Source organism: Heterocephalus glaber, unplaced genomic scaffold (assembly GCF_053883595.1).
Source record: "Heterocephalus glaber isolate CG9 unplaced genomic scaffold, H.glaber_assembly_v1.0 deba00000613, whole genome shotgun sequence".
Lineage (NCBI taxonomy): Eukaryota > Metazoa > Chordata > Mammalia > Rodentia > Bathyergidae > Heterocephalus > Heterocephalus glaber.
In genome coordinates, this window is record NW_028258152.1 from 2,919,033 (window position 1) to 2,946,536 (window position 27,504).

Sequence of the window (27,504 nt, forward strand, 5' to 3'; positions counted from 1 at the left end):
ACCCATCATGCTCTCTGAAAGTGCCCAAGAGTAGAAGGAGCATCTTTGTCCAGGAGGCCCCTGTGGTACCTCTAGATGCCTGCACTGAGAGCAGCCAGATGAGTGGAAAAACAAATAGAATGGGGAACATGAAAACTCCTCAACAGAAAGCATGTTTGGAGAACTGGCTTAAAACTCAAAATCTGTGCTGGGAGTATAGGTCAGTGGTAGAGCATCTGCCTTCCATGCCCAAGGCCCAGGGTTCAATCCCCAGCACCACCACCACCAAAAAGAAAAATGCTGCTGCATGAAATATTTGAAGCTCTACCTTTTGATCCATGTATAAAGGATCTGACAAATGTAAATGGATTAGAAATTATATAATCTGCATTAATAGCAAGAAAAAGGTTTGAAACTAATGGTATTCAATACAGTAATTATAAACATAAGGTGGAAAAGGGGAAAACTTAATAAAAAGTGGTTCTGGTTTAAGCAATCAAATGACAAAAACAAGAAATGATATAGACTAAACAACATGGAGACTGCTATACCACATAGTCTATGTTCCTTCCATGTGAATTACTAGCGAACATAATTTTCTATTTTACAGCTTTATTATCCATTCCTTAACTATTCCTATTTTTTTTTTCAAATTCTTGCCTTCTTACCTTACTCCCTTCTTTACACATCTCTTAATGGGCCCAGAAGATCCAGGCTCTGACTCCAGGCTCTGTCCCTATAGACACCAATGTAATTTACACCAAGTAGCAGTCGGCTTCCATTCACTCTGCATCAGGGCCAGTTTAGGCATGAGGAAAACAACAGTGAATAAGTCAAGCATGGTCCATCCTTATGAAGCTTCGCCTACAAAAATGAGGGGTTCCATAAAATCAGTTGTCCCTCTCAGTTTTCAAATTTTGGGGCTGTTTTTGAGGTTTTTTTAATGATGCTGGGAATCAAACGCAGGGCATCCTATATGCTAGGCAACCACTCTACCACTAAGCTACATCCTCAGTCCACTTTTCAAGTTTTTAACTTTACCCTTTGTTTTCATTCTCACGGCACTAACTTCACTTTTTTCATTTCCATTATTTATTACCTCTACCAATACAAAGCGGCCAGTGCCATATAAAAATTTTATCTTCTAACAAAGAGACTTAGCCAAACTGGTTCATAAGGCAAAAAAGGACAATACAGAGGAGGGATTCTACAAAAATTAGAGCTTCAAAAAAAAGTATCGCAGTGTTGGTTTAAATGAACAAAGTAAAGGTTCTGGGGAGGAAAAACAAGCAGGGGAGAATAACAGAATGAGCACAGCTGGCTCTTTCACCTGAAAAACTGGAACCTGATCCCATGGAAGTCTGGTCCCTGGGTCACTCAGTTCTGATTGCTTAATGAAAGTGTGCAAATCAGCAGATATTATGCTGAAGCATTCCAAATGTCCCTAATTATGACCACATAGAGGAAGGCCTTAAAAATTATACTTCACCCTATTTGAAAGGGTGTCTGGCACATCATTAATCAAAACACCTCAGCTCCCAACTACATTAGAAGCATGATAATTATCTTCGTACAAAATTCACATGGTAACACTTGAAATGCTTCAAACCTTATGTTGACAACAGAACATAAACAAGACCATACATTAAGGCTCCGGCCATTACTCTAGTGGCTGATCAAAGTCAAGAGCTCCCCCCTTTGGGAATAAGAGGCACTAACGGGCCTCAGGAAGAAGTACAATTACCAGGATTATTATTTTACTATTAGCAGCACCTAGCTTTTCTTGAGTCATTACCATGTGTCAACACTACATTAAGTGCGGCTTTACATACCCCAAACTCAGAGAGACCTGAGGTTACGCATTCAGAACATGGCAGAGCAGAAAACTGACCCCAGGTCGGTCTGGCTCCACAATCTATACTGTTAATCAGCACAATGCCACCAAAGAGGTAATGTCAAAAGAGGGCAGGGAGGAGATGCAGTTGTCAATTCCAAACATCTCCCCAGAGCACAGTTTACAAGATTAAAAACAACCACAGAAGTTGAAAGGTGAACCACTAAAAAAGTTCAAAGAAAACTTGCCTTCTCTCCCAGGGCTGGTAAAACTTGAACAAAGAGAGATGGTGTGGCTGTAGCACAGGAAAGAATGATACACCAGGGTGTCTACCTGAGGAGAGGAAGGAAGAGTGCTCACTTCCTGTCCAGTCATCCCACAGACATGCACTGCATCCCTCCTCTGCGTCCAGTGCCTGATCTCCAACCTCAACATTTTGGAGAACAACTGCAAGGCCCCAACCCAAACAAGAACCTGTACACAGAACCTACGAAGGACATGAGCAGTACTGGCAGGATGCCCTTCAAAAATGCTCCAATCCAGTGTTCCTCCACTCAGAGGAAGACTTCTCAGTTTGAGAACTCCCTCTACCCAACCCCTAAATCACTTGTACTATATAGTAAGGACAGTACTGATTCCAAACCACTGAGTTTTAAGTATTTCTCCTTAATAAATGAACACTTTCAATTCTTCTTAGGTCTTTTCCTAGAGGCTTGAGAAGCTATCCTGGTTATCAGGCACCAGGAAAAATAGGTCTGAACTCTTATAGGCTGGTCCCTCCAAGAATAAGGGCCAGCACTATTCATAATGTTCATATTCAATTATGGCCCTGTCTTATCTTTACAGAACTCAAAATTTAAAAATATGTCATGGCCTTATGGAGTCAAATAAATCTGGCTTTAAATCCCAGCTCTACAAGTAGAGAGGGAAGGGAGAAAAAGGAGATGAGAAAAGGAATTCAGGTGTGTTATATACATGTACCAACTTCCCACAAAGAACGTAAACATTATGTACTACACACATGTACTAATAAACTAAAATAATAAAAACAAGTAAGTCCCAGCTCTACTACTTACCAAATTTACAGAATTAGGCAAAGTACTTCACCATTTCTGGCCTCGATTTCCTCTCTTTGAAAACAAGGATAATAACCTCTGCCTTACTAGCATCTTGCAGGCAGGAGAATGGCTCTTCACCATTGTGATTCATCCCTGCCCAAGGCCCATTCTAAGGAAAACTGATAATATTCCCAGGCACTGCTTGGGGCAGCCTGAAATGATCATTTTCTTTACTAAAGCACCAAACACACATATACCATAAACGTTCTCGTCATATGGAACAGAACCTGACCGTGTCAAGAGTGAGGACCTGACCTAAAAACAACCAATCCCTAAGGTGGTCCTCAATCTGTGGCATGCTTGATGTCATGATGAGATCCATTCACTTAGCCATTCAAATTCTCTCCAGCTGGCAGCAGGGAGTGAAGTGGATAGGCTCTGAGGCAGAACAGCAACTTGAAGAGTGGCTGGGTTACTATGAGGGCAGCTCCCACACTGACAGCAGAGGCTCCTAGAACTGGTGGGCATCCAAGCCTCTCTTGATTCCAGCCTCTAGGTGTCCAGTTCCCCTCAGCCCTTGCCCTTCCTGAAGCCCACCTGTTCTCTTTTCCTAGGATCTAACAATAAGCTTCCTGCTACCTGAGGTCATAGGAAGCTATCTCTGTTCTTTGCTTCCAGAAACAGGGCAGCTGGGAAACACACCCACCTGTGACACAGGCCAGGGGAGGCAGAGATTGATTCATCAGGCTGCTTTGTGGGCCTCACTGTACAGGCTGGGAGGGAGGGAGGGCCCAATCGACCTTGCTGAGAAAGGCTCATGATGCCTCTCACAGATGCAGGATACCAATGGAAACAAATGGGGGAAGGTGGGGAGCAAGACACCCAGGTAAAAATAAATGATTTATTTAAGAGACTCTGAATACCAAAGCCAGAACCTCTCAGGCCTTTGCTACCACTTACAGCTGGAAAAAAAATTACTCCAATACTTAGGACTGAAACAAAGACAAATATTGCTGGTTTTCTCTTTGACATAAGTTTTGATTAAGGAATGAATAAAGACTACCCTACCTTCTCAAAACAAAACCCAAATCAACCACCACCAAATCTAAAACTGAAGCTTCCCTCTGCCAACACCTAAATACAAAACTTTGAAAATGATAGTCAAAATAACAAACTGCATCAATCCTGAAATAGCCATGACATAAAGCCTGGCTTCCAATCCCACACCAGCTTCCCTGAAGCATTTTTGAGCTTCTTTTCCATTTATCATTTATTTTACTAGCCGTCTCAATTGAAACCCAATTTGTTCCACCTCATGTCTCTGGTTTGAATACATACGTCCTATACTTCAACAGAATGGACAATGGGTTTCAGCAATACCCTTGATGTACATTTCATAGTCACCTGCTTCAGTGCCTCTCTCAAATCCACATAGAGCACAGAAAATCTGTTTACTGTGTGTTTAAAAGCAGCAGCAGAAAAGCATTCCTGCATAAATCAAACCTTGCTGGGAGCCAGGGGTACTCTAGCAGGCCACAGCATAATTTATCCAGATTTATTTTTCGTCAGACCACTACTCAAGTGGACTTGAAATCTGTTGTTCCCATTAGCTTTTCTATCAGCCATCAAAAGAACCAGGCTCAAAAGCAGTTGCTGTGTTGACAAAGTATTCACTTTCCACAAGGGTGGGAAAGCAGAGAAACTCAGATTCAAAGCCACTGGCCCGGGTCCACTCAATATGTTATGAGAAATACCTGAGATAACAACACTTGGGCTTCTGTTTGGAGCTACACAGTTTTCATTCTATTCTCTCCCTGTACAAGATTCAATACCTTTCTGGCACTGAGTGGCAATAGCTCAAGGTGATAAGCACTGAATCACAACAAACTTCATTGAGTGCTTTTTTTGCAGCCTATAAATAAAATCAGAATCTTTGAAGCTAGTAAACCTTCAGAGGTCTGAACATCTCAAGGTTATTCATTTCTAAGCCTCTCTGTCAAGGATAGAAACACAATCAAAAGAAATATGGTTTACAATTAACACAATTTCTTAATACACAAAAATTCACATTTTAATTGTCAAAACATTGTACTAAAACATTGCAGACTTTTAACTTCTCAATACTATGCTAAAAAAAACCCCAAAAAACCCCTCATTTTCCCACAGGGTTGAAAAGTGCAGAGAGGAGCAAAATTCGGTAAAAAGCTACAGACAGATCTGAATTTTTTTTTCTATCATGCAACTAGTAAAATGGAGAGACTAAATCTAATTCCTCATTATGTCACAAAGACATTTCAAAGCATTTATACCACAAATAGCAAACAAGGGGATTTTCAATCTGTTGGAGGTATCTGCTCAGGTTATCTTCTCTGTCCCCCAACACCTCAAATTCAGGGATGGAGTGGGTGTGGTGGCACATGCCAATTCCAGCACTAGAGAGGCTGAGGCAGAAGGATTCAAGGTTCAAGGTCAGCCTGGAATACACAGTAAGTTCAAGGCCAGCCTAAACTACAAAGTGAGACCCTGTCCCAAAAATACAAAAAAAGGCAAAGAAATTCAGGGGTGGGACCTGCAGCCTGGCTGTCTTGCCTCTCACCTTTGTTGACCAAATCAAAAATGGGCTGAGTTCATGAAATTTTCTCCTCCAAGAATTTAAATCAGTATTGGAAAATGCTAAATTAGAGGAGTTGCCCTCTAATTGCTTCAATAACTGGAACATAAACTGAGGAGAATTTTAGAGAAGCCCAATTTAGTTATGTAGAATAAAAGCCATTTAGTGAGAGGAAAAAAGAAAGCAACAGAGAGTGCTGTCCTGGCTTTCTAATTCCTTATTTAGTCCCATCTGAGCCTGAGTTCCAGAATGCTCCCGATAAATTATTAGATCTAGTCTCTCCTTTCCTCCTTATCTCTCTCTCTCTCTGTCTTTAACTCTCCATCTCTAGCTCTGTCTTCTCTATCCCTTGGGGATACTGGGGAAGGACCATCTTCACACTGAGCTACACCCCCAGCTCTTTTTTATTTTGAGATGAGGTCTTGCTAAACTGTGTAGAGCTATAACTTGGATCCATGTGCCCCAGCCTCCTAAAGTGTTGGGATTCGGGTAGGCACCACTATGCCCACCCTAGCAGAAGTCTCTTAATTTCAATCTATTTTAATCAGGAAAGAGCAACATAAGCATGGGAGAAGGGTTAAGTGATATTGAAAAGATCACTCAGCAAGTGAAAAATAATCATCAAAATTCAGAGCCAGAAAGCCCACTTTCATCAGAAGAGATGGAGCTGGCATGCCATTTGAGAATCTGATTCCTATTTGTCATGCATGTATTATAATACCTTAGCTCAAAATCAAAGAGCCTTGAGCTCTTATGTGTTAAACAGGTAACCCTTCCCTTCCAAGGGTACCCTTAGCTGTCCTTCCTGCCCCACCCATATGGACATGGGGCAGCACATGTCTCTTGCATTTTCCCTAGAGTGTTAATTTGGTCATGTTAAACTTTTGAGAAACCACAGTTTGATGTGTAAAATTAAAATTCGAGGTAGAGTGCTACATCCATTAGTTCTGCATTATCTAACCACCATCATAAACCATTACATGCAAGTTCACAGTAGTCTGGCTGGAGTCAGCCCTCCTGTTCACCACCCATGGTCATAAGGCTCCAAGTTCAAGTTGAGAACATGGCATTTGCTGCTGCTTCCTCTCAGAAATGGCCCAAGGAGTAAAAACTGGAGGGATCTCAGAGTCTAAACATTGGACAGCAGTTCTGATTTTTCGATTAACTAGTTATGGTTTAATTTCTACAGGCATTTGACTCTTTCTCAGTAAAATAAAGATGATATGGCTTTCAGGTTTTTGTGGTTGCTTTTGTTTTTCCTTTTTTCCTGCCCAACATTTTTAAGAGATACAGGAAGAACACATGAAAGATCAGTGACACTTAAGAGGAAAACAAAAGCAGGACAACATATGGAACACTCACTGCGTAACATCCGGAGACTGCGGCTGGCTTAGCCAGCACCATGGCAGAGGCGCAAACTGAGCTGTGCAGGAGGACAGGAGAGCTGTGGACACCTGGACAAGCGCGTGCTTTGGCACCACAGCTCTCACTTACTTCTGTGTTGACAAGTGGTACTACTAATAAAGCCACTGGAAGCATCCACGGCTATACTTGGGAGGAAACAAAACTACTCTAAAACTTACCAAACATGCACTGAGAAAATTCTCTATAAGACAAAGGACAGTGGTAAATTGAGGGCCCCAAAGTAAATGGGCACTGACCATCCAAGCCTCCCGTGAGGGCAGGGACCATGTCCGCTGTGCTCACACTGTCCCTCCAACACCTACAAGCCCCTAGCTAAATGCCCAATACATATTTCTTGAAAGAATACATAAACCCTTTAAACATTTCTGATGTCTTAAAAATGAATAAGAGAAAATACATTGCCCTTTCCCTTCAGAATGGCTAATACATGTGGTGTCAATTTCCCTTACAGTGAGCCCTTGGAAGGATAATAGCGGGAAGAACGTAAGGTTCACACAATAACCATTTTACACAATAAAAGATGAAATCCCACTATGTCTGCAAGTAAACAAATCTGTCACTTGACTCTATGCTGACAAGTTAGCTGAGAATGAGCCGTCTAATAAAAAAAAAAAAATACATCACTCCACACTGGTTAGCCCACTCTCTGAAGTATATATTAATTTCCTTCAAAATGCCTCCCTTAAGTTGATTTTCTCCTCCAACCACCTCAACCACAAGCAATTATGTCACGTGTGCCAGATTTATCTGATCCAAATGACAGCGCCCTTAACCAAACATTGCCATGGCAACAAAGAAACTGCATTTGCCACTCTCTACTTGCCATGAGCCAATCATTTATTTAGCACATGCCTGTACTACAATGACACAGGATAAACGATCCTGTTCATAGCAGCATAAGGCAGCCCTGAGAAAATCACAAACACCAGACAGCCAAACTGATCACACAACCAAACACACTCTCCTTGAGGGATATGCTAAAGATCACAGTGAAAAGGGAAGGAAGGAGAAGAATGTTCTTAATGCTAAACTTCTATTTTAGAATACAATCATACAAGCATGCTATACAAGCATACAATCTCCCAGATTTTATTCAGAAAGGGAAGGGGGAAGGAAAGATACATATACCACATTTTATCAAAAGTTACTGAAAAAAAAAAATCATGGTTGCACACATCTGTACCCCAGATGCTCAGAAGGCTGAGGCAGAAGGATTGAAAGTTTGAGGCCAGCCTGGTAAACTCAGCAAGATCCTGTCTCATAAATAAGGTAAAATAAAATAGCCACAGATGCAGTTCAGTGGTAAAGTACTTGCCTAGCATGCATAAGGCAGTGAGTTCAATCCTAGGACCACAAAAGTTATTAAAAATAGGACGGGTAGATGAAAAAGAAAGTCAAAAAATGACATTCATCACTTGTTTATGGTTTTGGTTTTGGTTCTGACCATTTTCTGGCTAATTTCTCATTAGAAGATGAGGCAGGGTTCTGGAGGGAATATCCAGGAGTCAGCAGCCAGCTGTGACCACCCTCTCTTCCAATCTGGTTAGATCACCACTAAATCCTGATAGTACAGGAGGATGTCCAGTTGATTCCATGAAAAGAAGCAATTTTTTCATCAAGAATGTTCAGCTATTAAGTTCTGTCCAAGACACCTACAATTCACTCTGGGACACAACCAAAAATATTAAGGTCAATTCAACTAAAACCAAAAATTCTCTCTCAATCCATCTCATGAGTTTAATATGGGTTCTGGGTTAGAGTGGTCCCCAGCCCCTATATCCACAAGAATCTAGAAATTGGGTCAGCAATGAAGGCTACAGTCAGCATTAGGGCTGGAGTGAAGGGTAAATGGCTTTTTGATTCACTTTATTGTGACTGTTCATGTCAGCCTGCAGAAAAGAAAGAAAAAACAGAAATAGGAGACAGCTCTCCAGAGGATTCTAATTTATTTATAATAGATCACAGTCTGATAATGAAAGTTTCAGGCAGAAAAGTTTTTTTACTTGATTAAAAATAACTGACAGGGTCCAGAAAGGGAGTCTCTAATTTACTGACAAATCAAAAGGCGATGCAGAAGTCTGGAGAGCCCACTCTTGCACAGGACCCCAGTGGCACTGTTCGGGGTATAGTCCTCTATCTCACTGCTTTGCCAAACGCTTGATTACTCTGCAGAGGTGACTAAATAATTTATAAAATTTGCAGTTTTCCAGTACAGCAGGCTTTCCATCACAGATATTATTTTTTATTATGGTAAATGCAAGAAAACCTCTTAAAAGATAATGATGTACAATTATCTCACCATTCATATGGAAGGGGATGTGAAAAAAATTATTAAATATTCACTGAAAATAACTGTTTCTCCCTTAAAATCCATCTTCCCCAAGAAAAGCATTACGAATATTTCAAATGAAATCAAGGGTGGCCTTTCCACTGCAAACTGCTCCTCTGAGTGGATAAATGATCACATAAAGAAGCTAAATATTTGCAAACACTTCACACAGTGGTATAATTTAATTTATATATCCATATAAAATTAAACCATGTACCTCAGGGATCATTTATACAACTAAATATCTTTCTGATTATCATATAAAAAAGCTTAAGACAGATAACGCCTCACATCTGAAGCACTCACAAGGTGAGTTATGGCCCTGCCCTCCTTCCATAATTGAGTGAATGCTTCAACTGGTCAAATACCTGCTTCTCATTTTCAATCTGTTGACATGGAAAACAATAAGGTTTAGGGAACTTCTTTTAGTTTTTATACTTTTCTACTCTTTGGTTGTTGGTATAACAATCCATAAGTGACATTTAAAGCTGCTCTGGTTTGGATAAGTGTCCCCCAAAGGCCCAAGTGTTAAAGGCTTAGTCCCTGGCATGGTACTACTGGGATGTGGGGGAACCTTTAAGAGGTAGCACCTGGTGGGAGTTCTGAGGTCACTGAGGGCAAGCCAGCAAAAGGGGCTGTGGGACCCTGGTCTCTTCCTCTTCTTCTCTGGTTTGACCTCCTGGCTCTAAAGAAAGCAGTTTGCCTGGATTTCAACCTGCCAAAGATTAAAACTACACCCATATCTGTCACCATGCACTAAACTAAGATTGAAGTGGATTAAAAATCTAAATACTAAAACAGAAACACTAAACTTGGTGGAAGATAAGTTAGGTAGAACTCTTGAAGACATTGGCATAGGAAAAGATTTTATGAACAAAACCTTAGTAGCACAGAAACTAGCAGAAAGAATCAACAACTGTGATCTCATCTTACTAAAAAGCTTCTGCACTGCAAGTGAAACCACCAACAGGGGTAAGAGACAGCCTACAATGTGGGGAAAAAAATTTTAGCAGCTGTACCTCAGACACAGGACCATGATCTGGAATATGTAAAGAACTGAAAAAAAATCAGACCCCTCAAATTCAAAGACCCAATTCAAAAATGGGCATCTGAAATGAACAGATAGGGGCTGGAGATTTAGCTCAGTAGTTCCGCTGCCTGCCTCGCAAGCGCAAGGATCCAAGTTCAATCCCCAGTACCAAAAAAGAAAACAAAACAAAACAAAAAAATGAAAAGACATTTCTCAGACAAAGAAGTAAAAGCAGCAAATAAATATACGAAAAAATGTTCAACATCACTGGTCATTCGAAAGATGCAGATGAAAACAACACTCAGATTCCACCTCACCCCAGAAAGAATGGCTGCTATCAAGAAATCAACCAATAACAAATGCTGGCGGGGGTGTGGGGAGAAGGGCTCCTTGTTGGTGGGAGTGCAGACTGGTGCAACCACTGTGGAAATCAGTATGAAGATACCTCAAAGAACTAGGGCTAGAGGTCCCATTTGACCCAGCTATTCCTCTGCTGGGTATCTTCCCAAAATAATTACAAGAATCATACCACAGCGATATATGTGCACCCATGTTTACAGCGGCACAGTTTGTAATTGCTAAAACTTGGAAACAGCCCAAGTGCCCATCAACTGGAAACTGGATAAAGACGACATGGTTTTCTTTATAAAATGGAGTACTACTTAGCCATAAAGAACAAGAAACTAGAGACATTTATAGCTAGATGGATGCATATTGAGGCCATACTCAAGTGAAATAAATAGGATACACATGTGTAAATACCGAAGTTTCTCTGGTGTGAGAAACTGAAAGTGTAAATAAGAGTTAAAATGATTAAAATGAATAACTGGTAATTTGAAAGAGGAAGAAAAGGTCCAAAGGGGTAGAGGAGGTGGGAGGGGAAGGGGAAAGGAAAGAAAGGAAAGGAAAAATTATGAAAAAAGAAAAAAAGTAGAAACGAAGTCTATGTAAATAGGGAAGGGTGGAGGGGGTGAAGGGCACACAGGTAATGGGGAAAAAATAAGAACCAAGACATATCATGTAATGGTACAAGCACCCAATGATAAATGTAAACATACTGTATACCTAAAATGTACCAATAAAAGAATTTAAGCAAAAAAAAAAAAAGAAAAGAAAAAAGAAAGCAGTTTGCTTTGTCATACACTCCCCACCACTGCCATCCAGCACTTCCTACCACAGACCTAAGCAATGAGCCCACCCAATATTGGACTAGAACCTCCCAAAACCATGGGCAAAAATAAATCCTTTTTTTTGGTACCGGAGATCGAACTTGGGACCTTGCGCTTGCCAGACAGGCAGCAGAACCACTGAGCTAAATCCCCGACCCTAAAAATAAATCCTTTCTTTTTATAAGCTAATTTTCTCAAGTATTTCATTACAGGGATTGATAGTTAACAGAAGCAAAGTGAACTCTATTCTCCCAGCTGACAAGAACTTCATGAGTAATGGTCACTCTACCTTCTTGAGAATATCAAGCACTCTCATTTGTCACAGAAATAAAAGTTAGAATATACTATAGAAAGTTAAACAATAACATTACTTTGAAAACACTTATCTTGAATTCTGTTTATAAATTATTTCCACCACTGCACTTAATCAAAGATTGAATGGACATATACCACAGTACTGCTTTTAATAACAAAAAATATTAACTTCAAAATGTTCAACAATGGTAAAGTGATTCCATGTGACTTATAAAATATCCATAAAATAACATATACAACTATTAACAATCATATAAGACTAGAGTAATACACGCAGACCCGTGGAACAGAAGAGCATAATCCAGAAATAAAGCCCCTCATATAGTCATGATTCTCTACAAAGGCACTAAATAAATCCAATTTCCTTCCAACAAATGGTGATAACATCATTGGATATCCATCGAGAAATACTAATCTTGATCCCCCCCCATCTAACATCACTCACAAAACAACTAACTTGAGATATAACATGTAAAACCTAAAATCATAGAACTTTTACAGGAAACAAAGGATAATATGATCATGACTTGGGAATGGGTAAAGTTACAGAAAACAGTAACAAGAATAAGTATAACTGTCAAAATTTTAATTTCTTATCAAAGACATCATTAAGCAAATGAATAAGCAAGTCACAAAATGAGACTCTGGAGCTGCACAACATATATCTAACAAAGGAATGGTACCCACATAAAGAACTTCAACAGCTCAACCCCATTTTTAAAATGAAAGATGCTTCACAAAGGAAGATATACAAATGGTCAATAAGCACATAAAAACTATTCAACGTCAATACATATGAATCAGAATGATCAAAATTAAAAAGATTCACATGCCAAGGATGTGAAGCAACAGGAATTATCATACATTATTAGTGGAAAAGTCAAACAGAACAACCACTTTGGAAAGAGGCCCATCAGTTTCTTGTAAAGGCAAACAGACACCCACCCTAAGATCAAGTGATTCTACTTCAAGTTATTTACCTAAAAGCAACATACATGTGTATGTATACCTTCACACATATAAATGTTAATATTATATTAATGTATCTGTGTATAAATGTATCTGTATACACAACCACAAAAAACTAGAAGAATGTTCACAGAGGCCTTATTCGTAATAGCTAAAAAAAAATGAAATTACCCCAGATGTCCACTATAAGAAAACAGTGAAACTGTGGTGTACTCATACACTGGAATACTACCTGGCAACAACAAAAAACCCTACCAAAATATACAACAACCTGGATGAATCTCAAAGGCATGCTGAATGAAAGCAGCACCATATAAAAAGGAATATACATAAAACTATTTTTTATGACAACATAGAACATGCAAAACTAAACTATGATGGGCAAAATTAGAACAGTGGTTACCCCTGGAAACACAGAGGAGGGGGCTGACCAGGAAGAGTCACAAAGGAAATACGGGTGACGATGATGTATCATCTTTTTTTTTTTTTTGGTACCAGGGATCGAACTCGGGTCCTTGCACTTGCGCAGCAGGCAGCAAAACCACTGAGCTAAATCCCCGGCCCAATGTATCATCTATTATCATGACGGATTCTGGGTTACGCAGGTGTATGTGCTGGTCAAAACTCAGCAGATATACACTGAAGACGCACACGTTTCACTGAGTACAAATTTTGTATCAAAAGAAAAACTGCAAACAAATATTTAACCCTAGTTAATAAGTATGCTGAAGCACATGGAGGATATTTCACAGTAACTTCAATTTGCTTTGAAATATATCAAAAAATTTAGATATATTAATGTATAAAGACAAAGAATAAGTATAGAACAATGTTAGAGAATCTAGATTATGGGTGTTAAGTCTAATGTAATATCCCTTCAACTTTATATTTGAAATCTCTCATGATAAAAAATATATAAAATGGTGAAAAACTGTGAAAAGAAATATTTATTGACATGGAAAGATATGTTTATACACACACATACACTATTATTACACATATGCTATTATTATAGCATCTAAAAACCACAGTTTAGTCTTGTTTTGTTTCTGCCAAACTGAGGATGGAATCCCAGGCCTCACACAAGCTGGACAAGCACTTTACCACTGAGCTACATCACCAGCCCTTATTACCTTCTTATAAGGCTGCCTCAAATTTGCTATCCTCCTGCCTCAGGCTCCCAAGTAGCTGGAATTACAGGCAGGCAACACCACTTCCAGCTACATTTTAGTTTTTTAAATGTAAAAAAATATACAAAGAAATGGCCTGTGAAGGCTCACATCCAGGTCCCTCCAGGAACTATGTATGCAACCAGTATGACAATGTCATCATTGTTTAAAGCCCTCACAGCAGGATTCAACAAACTGATTATGCAATGAAAGCTGTTAAACAAGGTTCAGCCACCATTGGACTGAAATTAAAAACACATGCAGCGTTGGATGCACTGAAGAGGGCACAGTCAAATCTTGCACCTCATCAGAAAAAAATTCTCCATGTTGACAATCATATTGGTATCTCAATTGTGGGGCTTCCTGCTGATGTGAGGCTGTAATGTAGTTTTATGCACCAAGACTGTTTGGATTACAGATTTATATTTGACAAACCACTTCCCTTCCCTCATCTTATATCTCTAACTAGAAGCAAGATCCAGATACCAATACAACGGGATGCTTATGCTTGGTTACAATGAATGATACCCGCCCTCGCATTTTCCAGACCTGTCCATCAGTGTACATTGGTGGTATAGTGGTGACCGTAGCTGTCTTCTAAACCCACTCATCAGCTATCTACTTTGACTGCAGAGCTATGTTCACTAGAACCCATTCGATATCAACTCGTACTAAGTTGGAGAGATATGTCTGAGTTTATGGAATGCAATAAACTGGTTTGACATTGTGTGCTGTAACAGACAAATCCTAACTACAAAGAATATTTCAATTGGCACTATAGTAAAGACTTGGAGTTTATGATCTCCTATGACAATGATGTGCCTCTGTTCTTGGAATGTCTTCTGAGAAAGCCCTCAGAGAAAGGCACGCCTGCTCTCAACCTGCTGATTAACCTGTAAAAGAAAAAAAAAAAAAGCTGAAGAACCACCAAAGGAACAGAAAGTGACGAAGCAGCCTACGTGCGCATTATTAAATTTGAGAATGTAAAAATACACGCTTATGACAATAATCTATACTTTGAAACAAAAATGCAGAGTGGTGAAGTGGTATGCTTTAGGAATCAGTACAGATGTTTGTTTTTTCCAAGGAACTTCAGTGAAACCATGTAATGTAATTGGATACATTTTCTTTTGAGGGGATCTATATAATCATTTTCCATAAAGTATAGATACATGTACTAATGTTTTATGTGGAAAAAAATAAATTGGCTTATATATCACATGGTTTCTCTTATATGAGAAACCCAAATTATAAATACACAACAAAATAAGTGATAATAGGAAGTAGAGAGATAGATCTTTCTCAAATGGGAAGGGGATCAACAGATGGGGGAAGAGGAAGGAAGGGGAGGAAGAGGAGAAAGGGGAGGGAAAAGGTATGTAAGAAGGAATTAAGATGTGTTGCGTGCAAGTGCCAGCTCCACACAAGGAATGTAATTATGTACTACAAACATGTACTAATAAAAAAAATATGAAAACGTAGTGTCTTTGTGGTAACTGAAGTTATCAGAACTTTTTTTAAATTTAAAAGTCTTATGAGAAAATAAAACTTCAAGTCACTAAAACCCACTCTAGATTGCTGTTGTTACCTTCTTAAAAGTAAGAAAATGGAACCATATTATCTGCATCCTGAGAAGAGCAAGGACCCTAGGAAAAATTTTTTTTCCCCTAGCAAATTTTTTTAAAAGTTCAAACAACGCTCTCCATGAAAATCACTGTCAGACTGCTGAAAGGTTAAGTAAAGGGTTAATATTACGGGAAAGGTACTCCAGAAACTCTCCATACTATCTATACAACTTTTCTTTTTCTTTCATCTAAAATTAAATCAGATTCTTTTTTTAATGCTATCAGGGAGGGCCGCAGGCCGTGTGCGAAGAAAAGCAGCTAAAAGAAGCAGGAGGAGGGCCAGGAATTTACCTCAGTGGTGCCGCTGCCTGCCTCACGAGGGGAAGGTCCCAAGTTCGATCCCTGGTACCAAAAAAAAAAAAAAAAAAAAAAGCACCAGCAGCAGGAGGTATGCAGGGGGACGGAAAAGGAAAGGGAAGAGAGAGAACAGACCAGTTCTCCCTTCTTTGTCTAGGACTAGCCAGGTTTAATGACACTTGCAGATGTTAGAAAACATACTGGGCCTTCCTAAAGGTTTCTGCCCAACCAAGTTGTAAATCACCCCTTGACCAAACTGATGTTTCCAATCTAGATCATAATACTCCAGTCAGAGATATGTAAAAGTGAGGGGAAAGTACACCTCCTTAAATGTACAATGCAGTATTTTAAAAGTATGTACTTCCAGTAGCTCAATGGGAAAGGAACAGAGTATGACAAAGGTGGTGGCCTGGGTGCAGTCCACTGGCATGCTAGCCTTCTGCTGACCACCATTATTCCTTGCCTCCACACAATTTACTTGTTTGTCAGCTGAGAATGACAACAGAGGTAAATTTCACACTTCACACAAGAATGAGCTCACAAATGGTCCCCTCAGTCTCCAAGGTCAGAAGTCACCTCTGCTAATGTGTTTTGCACCATCTCTGGCTCAGTGCCCCATGAAGGTAAAGAGCTTAATAAATGCTTCCAGGGATGCCAAGGGCTGACAGAGTCAGTTTGCTTCCCAGTTCATTTACTCTCCTGGAGTAATGTGTACTAAGTATTCATTTTTACAAGGTTAGACCCACAGCTAAGGTTGTTTGTATTCTTCACAAAGAGGCTAAATACCTGCCCACAGAGAAGAATTCCATTCAAATCCCAAAGGAGGGAAAACTACTGCTTTAGGCAGAAGCCTCAGGAGGAATGTTCCTTCAAAGGTATAAGCAGTTTTTAGGGAGGGATGGCCAGGGACAGGGGAAAGATGTAAGAGCTGGCTGGAGGGGAAACAGACTTTTCCAATCTTTGAGCTGCTCGTTTGATCTGCTCTGTGTCTGACAGGTCAAGCCAATCCTGAGAGAACGACCTTACCTGGCTCTAGAAGGCAGTGAGTTCTAATTCCAAATAACCAATTTTGGGTTAGCCATGATCCAAAGCCTTATAAGAATCAAAAGCTTGATGCCAATAGCCTTTCTAAACAAATATACTGCTGAATTTTTGGTTCAACCAAAGGCTGTGGGTCCATAAGAGGTGTGCTGTTACTCACCTGAGGGACATGTTCTTTCTACCCTTAATTCTTTCACTCATAGCTCCATCCTGGAGCTACCCACAGCCACCACTTATTTTTAATTCTGGTGCTCTGATAAGGAACCTCTAGCTGCGTCAGATTCTGGTCCAGGGTAAAAAGCTAACAACTTAACAATTCCAGAGCCAGCAATCCTCAGAAGATAATGCTGGTCACCCAGAGTTTTTCTCCCCTAACTTACTGTGCCTGCTTTGTCTTTACTGGATCTTACATTCCCAAGAGGTTGCTGTGCCTCTCTAGATATTCTAAAATTAAATAAAAACTGAGTTTCTCAAATGCAATGAGTCACGAAAAGTCATGCAGTCCTGTCATACAAACCCACTCCATCTCCCTACTTCCCTCTGTGCCTCTTCTAGGGACACTAGCATTCTTAATTACTGTGTGTCAAGTTGTTTTCCCCTGCTTGGGAAGTTGTCTGCCATCATTTCTGTGAACAGTTTTTTTATGTCATCTGCACTCTCTCCTCTTTCTTCATTGACTCCAATCAGTCTTATGTTATTCTTCTTTGCATCGTCTAGCAGCTGCTGGATTGATTTCTCGTGTTCCTTTACAATTTTAAAGCAATTTTTCTTTTCCTGGTCACTAATTGCAATCTTTTTTTCTATATCTGAAATTCTATCCTCACATTGGTTCATTTTGCTGTGCAGACTCTCGATGGAGTTTTTAATCTCTTGGAAATCTATTTGTCTCTGTTTTATGGATTCCATTTGTTTCCTATGTTGGGATTCCATCACGTTCCTCAGATCCTCTATTTTTTTTATCTGTTTCCTCTCTAGATTTATTAATCATGTCTTGCACCATGAGCACAATCTTTGCAGTTATCTGAGTAATTATTTCTGATTTCATTTTTCTCAGATCCTCTTTTGTTGTCAGTTCAGAGAATCCAGGTAGTTGAGTATCAGATTGTTCCATCTCGTTTCCCTTTGGGGTTGCTGTAGGTGATCCAGAAGTCTGTTTTTGAGGCTTGTTTACGTGTCTTCTCATTTCCATGGGGCACGGGCGTTGCTTCTGGTACCCACGTGGCTCACCTTCTCTGCCCTAGGAGCCTGGAATGGCAGTGGAGGAGCTTCCTTCCAGGTGTGGGGACCAGCTCACCTTCTCTGCCCTAGGAGCTTGGGATGGCAGCGGGGGAGCTTCCTTCTGGGTCCTGAGACCGGCTCAGCTTCTCTGCTCTAGGAGCTTGGGATGGCGGCAGGGGAGCTTCCTTCCAGGTCCTGGGACCAGCTCAGCTTCTCTGCCCTAGGAGCTTGGGATCTGTACAACATTTTAAATAAACTACATCCCACTGAACTTTACATTTTAAAGTGGCTAAGTATATATTTTCTGAATTTTATCTCCATTTAAAAAGGAGGATGAAAACTTCTGTCATGTAAATTATATCTGTCTAATCATCAGAGCTTCATACTTCAACCTCCTTCCCTCCATATCCTGAAAGGATCACTTCTACTAAATTGTATTCTGACATTATGTGGTTGCCTTGAACTGAGGAACATAACAAGTAATGGCCACATAAGTAGCATTACTGTGGCTGCTGTAGAGATGTTAGGAGAATGCTGCTTTTCTAGTCATCCACTATCCTCTTCTCAAGGACCCTCAAAAGGAATTCTCTCAGGCCTCAGTTCTTAAAAAGGCTCCTTGAGGACTAGTGTGTTTTTAAATGATAAAGACATCATGTGACCTGTATGTCAGACATGGTGCATGAGTTCAAGGGCAGCCTGGAATACAGTGAGTTCAAGGCCAGCCTGAACCATATAATGAGACCCTGACTCAAAAAAAAGGAAAAGAAAAAGACATTGTGTGACCTGTAAATGACTGCATTAAAAGTATTTTGGGGGAAATGCTTCATTCATATCACCTTTTACCAATCTTTAGACTCACTAACAAGTCCTTGGATCAGGTACCTACCAGAGCTGAACATCTGATCTTACTGGAGAAGACATATGTAAGATAATCAGTAAATTATGATTTGTGTGGCCTGGTTTTTAAAAAATGATCTGAATCTAATGATTGCCTTGTCAAGTATCTGAAGTAGGAAGAAAAAGACAGAAATCAGAAAAAATACACTGGGAACTAAGGTAACACCATTAACCCAGATTCTAACTCCAGCTTAGTGAGGCTCAGGACCTTTAGGATATTTGCTCTTAGAACACTGTGAGATTTCAAGTTGCTCTCCCTTTATTTGATTCAGCTGTTCCAATGAAGCTCAAATCCAAATTTATAGTCCATATCTAGTAACAGAAGCAGACCTTGTTTAAGTATTTTCAGGGGCTTTAGTTTATTATATTCCTTTATTTTCACTTTCAAAGTTTTGTCTTTTTTATCCTACATTTCTATTCCCTCTCAATCTTTTTAGAGTAGACAAGGTAAATATAAATAAGAGGGAAATAAAAATGAGAATCATGTGCAAAAAGTAAAAACTTGTTTCTAGATATAATTGCAGCCCACTTCTGTGCAATGGTGAGATAACTTATCATTTGGATAATAATACTTCAAATAAATTCTTTAACTTTCCTTATAAAATATCAGCTCATTTTTAAAATTAAGGATGGGGAATTACAGTACTTATCAGAAACCTTAATCCAAAATTACCTCCTGTCTGAGTCCTTTCTTAGACCAGGAGAAATTAATAATATTTGACAGGACAAGTCTTCTGATATAATTGTTTTCTGCATTTTATCACATACTTTTATCATTTTAGCAATGATTCATTTTTATATAAGTATTTTGTCAGATTCAAGTCCACCTGAAAACAAGCACAGATAACTAGAGAAAGAATAACTCAACAGTCTTTGCTTCCTTTCCTCCTTTCCACTCTCCATTGTATCAGAAGCCCAATGCATACAATTATAAGGAGAGACAATTCTTTAGTTGTATCTTGTAAAATGTACAACTGTGCTAATGAACAAAAAAAGCATGTGATGAAATTAAACAACATACTTCTAAATAGCATGGAGGTCAAAGAATAAATCTCATGAGAAATTTTTAAAGATTTTAAACTAAGTGAAAATAAAAGACAACAAAATTTGTAAGATGAAGTATAAGTAGTCCTTAGGAAATTTACAGCACATATTAGAAAAGAAGAAATGTCTAAAATCAATAATCTAAGCTTCAACCTCAAGAAACTAAAAAGCAGCACAAACTGGAGTCTGAGTAAACAGAAGAAGAGAAATAATAAAAATGAGCAGAAATCAGTGAAATTGAAAATAGAAAATAAGTAGAAAATGTCAACTAAACCAACAGATGCTTCCTTAAAAAGATCAACAAAAGTGACACTTCTTTAGCCGAGATAACTAAGACAAAAAAACACGAGTTATTAATATTAAAAATAAAGGTTGGGCCATCATTACTGATCATTTTGACACTGAATTAATAATACAGGAATATTATAAAAAACTGTCTACAGTTTAATAAACTAAATGTGATGGACCAATTCCTTGAAAGACAGATTTTATCAAAACTCAAAGAGGAATAGATCATTTAAATACACTTGGATATATATTAAAGAAACTGAGTCAATTATTATTAACTTTCCAAATTAGAAAGTACCAGATAGGCTCACTAGTGAATTCCACCAGACATGGAAGAGGGAAACTGCACCAAGTCTCTAAAACCGCTTCTAGAAAACAGCAGAGGGAATACTTCCTATCTTGTTCTAATACTCTAATACCAAAACCAAAGACACTAAGACAGGAAAACTATACACTTCTATCTCATGAACATGGTTGCAAAAATCCTCATGAATATATTAGCAAAACAAATCCAACATTGTATAAAGAAGCATATAAAGAGACAGTGGTGCACACCTGTAGTCTTAACTACCTGGGAAGCTGAAGCGGCAGGATCACTAGCCCAGGAGCTGAAGGCCAACCAGGGCAACACAGATAGATCCATATCAAAAAGGGGGGACGGGGGGTGGCTCAACAAGCTTGGATTAGGAAGGCCTAGGTTTGATATTCTGTTTCATGTACCATTTAATACCACTGCACAAGGACTTAATCTTCATCATAACTGATGAATGCCTATACAATGGTTATTATTAAAGAAATCAAATAGAGAAAATGTGTAGAAATATAAATTATGTTGTTACCAAAATTATGCAACACTAATTTCATGAACACCAGCAATGATGCCAAGTGACTAGATAAGCAAGAGTTGCCAAAATGAAACAATAGGTTTAATCCTGGATTGTTTTCATACTCACATTGGTACTAGTGGTGACAGACTGGAGCTCCAAGCTGAAGTAACCACCTTGATGATGAACAGGCACTGTAAGGACCTAATACCAACTCCTAGAAAAATGACTAAGGATTCAGATCCTGACAGCAGGGCCCCACCTAAGTACCTGACAACCGTGCCACCCTATGCTTCTACAGACGATGCATTTATTTTCCAAAATGTTATGGCAGAGTGTTTTATGGAACCTAGTTACCTACCTTCCAGTTTATTCAAAAAGAAGGGGAAAGGGCCGAGGATTTAGCTCAGTGGTTTTGCCTCCTGCTGTACAAGCGCTAGGGCCCAAGTTCAATCCCCGGTACCAAAAAATAAAAAAATTAAAGGGAAAGACACCAAAAAAAAAAAAGTTATTATCCACAGAAATGTCACAGTTAATGGTAATTAATCAAACTTTTACCTTCATACAGAAAATCAGTTACATAAATAACCACAGCAAAAATCAATTCAGCATTTGTTTCATCTATTAAAAAGTCAACTGGCAGGAGCAGGAGTACATCGAAGTCCTGGAGCGCTCACCTAGCATGCCAAGGCACTGGGTTTCACCCCCAGGACCCCCTCACTTCAGAAAATCAACTGGCAGAATGCCATTCATACTTTTGGGCATGCTTAAAGAAAACCACTTTCACAGAAAGGAGCTGTATTTTTATTTAACAAAAACAAATCCCTAATCTCTCTCCTTGATTTGTGTTCTGCCATAATTACATTCTTTTATATACATGCACGTACATGTTAACACAGATAAATTTGATTATAAACACACAAAATATATAGGCTATTTTGAGACAAAGCTTTAGGAATTTCTTCTGGCATTTTAGAAAAGCAAATTTAATTTGGAAATGTTTCTGTACATCTAAATTGTATCCTTATTAAAATGCCTAATCTTCTGAACTCATGTCTACTGACCAAAATAAAGAAAAACTGCCCCCTCCATATATGACCAGTTTATCCTACAAAATGACCTAAATTTGTGCGCTTATATTGCCTTTATTACTGCTGAAATGTAAAGTCTGTGTATTTTGATAACCACACCAAAACTGAATCCCACGAGGAGCTTCATTCCTATGCTCTTCAGCAAATCAGTATTTCCACAGCGAAACCTTAACTTAACTAAATGCCATTTTAATCCACATTCCTGACATCCCCAACAACCCTGGGTGGCAGCAGCAGTACTTTTCAATGCCTCGGCAATTTCTGTCAGCTAAAAATACTTTAAACATAAAAGTATATGCTGGTGTGTCCATGGTGAGTAACCTATTTGAAAAAATACATAATTTAACACCTTTGACAATTTTATTATCTTTCTGACTTAAGGTATTTCAAAAAATAGGCTTAGATTATTTTTCTTTCTAGAAATGTCTGAACATACTTCCTTGAATATCCTAAAAATATCTTTGGTTACATTAGGTCCTTAACTCAAAGACCAATAGCAACTAAGGCTTCAAAAGTAGTTTATAGTGTTGCCTGCAGAGTTTTAAATACCTCACAAGTAAACTAAAATAGTTCTCAAACAATCCTATGCAAAACGTTTATTATTATTTTCCCTGTTTTGTAGCTGAGGAAAACTAAGGCCAAGAGAGGTTAAGCAATTTGCCTCAAGTAACAGACAAAGCAAGGATTCAAACCCAAACAGAATGCCTTCGAAGTGTGTACTATTCAACTCAGATGACACACCGTTCTTAAGATCCCTAATTTTTCTTGAAACAGAAGGATTCTACTGGAAGAAAATGGCTAATCTCAATCCAATCAAAGAGGAAGGAGATTTTTTTTCTATTCACTTCATAACAAATAGTAAATGAAGAGTTTCTTGGCTATTTAACTGAAAATTTTCTTCTTTCATTGAGTTCTAGCACATCAAAGTAGTCCTTTGGGGACCTAGAAAAATAGAGTAGCCTCAAGGTTCCCTCTCCCACTGATTGAAATCTTTATGCAGTCTGCTCCTTCCTCTGCATAAATTTTTAAATTTCCCTGTGTCCTTTTGGTCATTTCCTAAACCTGCAATTACAAGTCAATAAAACAGTGTTTTATAATTACCTCATGTCAGGTAAAAGGGCCGAAGACCAAGACCAGACCAGGCCACAACAAGCCTTTATTAGGGGAATAGATCTGCCAGGCTGTCTCTGAACAAAGGAGAGACAAAAGCAATATGGCTGGGGCAGGGAGAGTCTTTTATAGAGACTGGGGTGGGGCTTGTAGGGGCTGACGCGGGGTTGAGTGAGGTAGTGACTAGGGAATGGAGGAGCCGGTGATGTCACTAGGTGGTAGGAGGTGAGCAAGTATTAGGTTACTGTCTAGGTTGGAACAGGGGCATGCTGGGAAGAAGGGTTTGTTCTTTGGTGGGAGCAACCATCTTGGCATGATGTCACACAGGGGAGGGGGCAAGGCACCATAGGAAGAGGGCAGCTACTGTACTTAATAGCTGCTGAGGTGGTGGGAGACCTATCACCTCATGGTGCCCATAAAGTCCTTTTGCAAAAATTGCACCTGAAAATAGTTGAAGGCCTATAAACAGTAGCAGAATCTGCAGTTAATACATTTGCCTTTTAACATTTCATTTTGAAGATTGTAAGCCTTCATCTTTTAATGAGCTACAAAGAGGTAGCATGAGGAAGATTGATAATGAAACACCCTAGAGCAATAGTGACAAACCTATGGTACTGTGAGACAAGTTACTCCAGCACCTCAGCATCAGATAACAGTTTTTTTCTAAGCTAAAACCTCAGTACTGTATTCAAGTTTAATTACAGTTTTGGCACTTTGTGTTAAATAGGTGGGTTTGGGCTTCCAGTTTAAGCACTTGGGTCTCTAAAATACCTGGAAGTAGAGCCAGGCTCAGCCATTCTTATTTACATGCCCCCTCCTCCCTACCCTGGAGCTACTAGGAAAAAACAACCTCTCCTCCCACCCTCCTAGGTTTTGAGAACTCAACCCAGGATCTCCCTCACATAAGTACAAGTCTGTACCTTTGAGATACACCCCACCAACTGGGTTCAGTATCTTTACAAATGGACACTTCCAAGTCCTTGAGACAACTGTCTTAGGTCATATTTGTGTTGGTGGTCTGCATTTCCAATCAAAAAATGGAACCCTAGAAGGCAGGAGGGCCGCTACAGTCATATGTAGAGATGATTCCTGAATTTACACATGAGCTAAACATAACTTCACCAGAGTATTTCTCAACCTCCAAACTTTCAACATTGTTACATTTTTAAAAATTATGACACATATTAAAATGGTAAAGTAGTGACAGTAAGTGTCAAGATTATCACAACCATAAAGAGATCACAGAGATCAGGCTCAGCTCCAATACAGCAGAGACAAGTAGGGATTACATCTAGTGAGCACAGAAATGGGACCAGGATGTAGAAAATTACTAAAAAGGAAACCTCAAGAGTAGAGACATTCTTGATAAGCTTGTGAGGCAGAATGCCTGGAGTCAGGTGGCTGGGTGCTACTTGAAAAGCAAAAATGGTGACGTTTTTCCTTCTTTCCTTTATTTTCTCAATTGTCAGCTATAGATAAAATCCACACAAGCTTGTGGTTTCACATTTTAGCTCGAGAATATAAATTCTCTGAGCATGCTGATGAGGCCCAGGGCCCATACACAGTCCAGACCATGGATGAGGGGTTAGGGAAATCTCCAGGTCTCAAAACAAACTATATGGAAAACATCCACCTAGGGAGTATACATGAACAGAGTAAGTCAACGCGGCCCATTTTACTTGTAAAAGAACAATGACCTCCAAGGAAGCAAAGGATATTCCTTGAAAGGCCCATTCACTGCAACTGCCATCTTGGTGCTTGGCCACCTTCCTGGTGGAAAGCGTATTCTCTCTTACACTCTGAAAATCATCATTACACAATAAACTACCAATACTCTATAACAGGGGTGCCCAGACTGTTGGGAACCAGACTACATGACAAGAGAGCTAGTGAAGCTTCCCCTGTATTTACAGCTGCTCCTCATATTTTAGTCTGCGCATGGCCTGCCCATGATTTTATTTACTACTCATCCATGCCTCTTTCCTGTACTGCACTCTTATCTCACAGTTTTGCTAAGTCCACAAGCTAACCTTAGACAAAATGAGTAAAAATTAAGTATCACTGGAGAGCTTCTTTGAAAAGGAAAAAGACCCCAGAAGAGGCAGCAGAAGACTCTAAGTCTGCAAACAAGAACAAAGCTATATTTGAAAGAAAATATCACGAGTTCAACTTAAATCACAGGGTTATGGTTTGTGTGCAGATGTCCACCAAAGCCTCACATGGTCATAGATGGGGCTTTTTCAGAGATGGCTGAATCTAGAGTGTGTGATGCTGGGATTAAGGATGTGTGACTATTAAATCGGTCCACTGATTGGTTTGTCACCTCCCTAAACCCAGTATTCTAGACAGAGTATAAAAGGGGGAGAAAAAAGCTGCTAAGGTTCCTTGCTTACTCTCTACTTTCTTCCCACCATGAACTGTTTCTCCTCTACAACGCTTGTCTGCCATGCCACCTTGCCTCCAAACCATTATGGTTATGGACTGAAACCTCTACAGACTGTGAGCTAAATAAACCTTTTCCTCTTTAACTTTGGGTGTCGGGTGTTTTGTCTCAATAACAAGAGAAAAATTAAGACACACAGGTTCACTGCAACAGGTGATTCACATTCTCCTAGTCTACTTTGTATAATACATGGTGACCAGCTAGCTATCTAATAAAGCCACATGGAGACCGGGCACTATGCATTAAAAGGCAATCCTTTGGACTTTTTCAAAAGAACAAAATGTGAACATAAAGAACAGAAGATATTATTGAAGATGATGACTTCATCAACTGTGTCTACACTGAGAGCATCTTTCTTAGTGGTTAACAGCTTTGTTAAATCTAAGAAGCCCTCTGCTATTCATGAAGAGGAGATCTTACCTGCCACTAAGGACATATGTTGTGGACTCTAATGAGAGGCTTCAGTTTGAAAGGTACCACGTGTTCCTCTTTCAGTGAGCTCCACTACTAGATGACACAATGAAATGCAGACGCTATTGAGGCACAATTATCAGAGAGGATTGAGTCACTATGGCATGCAGTATACATTGATAGTCTGCAGATGCTGACAAGGCAGCAATGCTTGTTTTTGGGCAATAAATTTTACATATTTTTCAGGATTGCATGAGAATATGTTATGTGCACTTTTGCTGCCAACGCATATCACAGCTGCAGAACTATTCAAGTCTGTGACAGCTTGTATCTAGATGTCCCCCAAAGCCTCATGTGCTCACAGGTGGGGCTTTTGGGAGGTGGCTGGATCATGGGTGGGTGATACTGAGATCGAAGGTGTGTGACACTGGATTAGTCCACTAATTTGTTTAGCATAGTTCTGGGTGTGGCTGAGTGGATTTACTGAAGACAGAAGCCCCACCCTGGGTGTAGGTGGCACCATCCAAGGGTGCACGGAATAAAAAGGAAGCGAGATGGAAGGCTGCTGCTTTCTCCCTGCAACCCATGAACTATTACTCCTCTGGGAGGCCCTTCTGCCATGCTGCCCACCCTGCCTTGGAACCAGCTGATTATGGACTGAAACCTCTACAAACTTGAGAGCTGACTGATACAAAGTCTCTGAATGATTACATATCAGGAAAAGTGAATTGGTCATTTTGTGTTGGTACACACAGGCAGAGTGGCTGCCATGACTAGATGGCTTTCTGGTTTCACTACAGGAATCAGTGAGGCTACTCCCGAACAGGAGTGTACACGTGTCATCTATATAGAAATGCTGGGTAGCCAAAAAAAATGTCACTTAATTTTAATCACATCCTGTAAAATGTTAAGTTCATCAACCACGTTAAAATATGCCCTTAAGTCACATCTATTCACAGCTCTGAAAGGAGATGGATGCAGAACACAAACATCTTCTCTTAAACAGAGAAGACATTTTTCAAAAGATAAATCACTGGCCAGAGTTTTTGAGTTATGTGACCCACTTCAGAGATTTCCTTTAGAAAGTCACCATTGGCTATATTTATGACACGGAATGGGTCACAAAATGTTACTCTGTGACATATTCAATCTGCTCAATCCGTTACTTCAGGGAGAATGACAACTGTGTTCAAGTTGGCAGATAAACTAGCTGCATTCAAAGCCAAACTGTAGTTATGGGGCAACAAGTAAACACTGGAACTTCTGACATGTTTCAAACATTAGTAGAGGTTTTTGTTTTGTTTTGTTTTGGTTTTGGTACTGGGAA

At 39.5% G+C, this 27,504-nt stretch overlaps 1 protein-coding gene and 1 pseudogene across 5 annotated transcripts in view; one reads left to right on the plus strand and one right to left on the minus strand.

The window, feature by feature from the left end:
- Fhip1a (FHF complex subunit HOOK interacting protein 1A) overlaps window positions 1–27,504 on the minus strand; it is a 260,320-nt gene that overhangs the window by 138,186 nt on the left and 94,630 nt on the right. The window lies entirely within an intron of this gene.
- Window positions 13,981–14,610, plus strand: LOC110346593 (proteasome subunit alpha type-1 pseudogene; annotated as a pseudogene).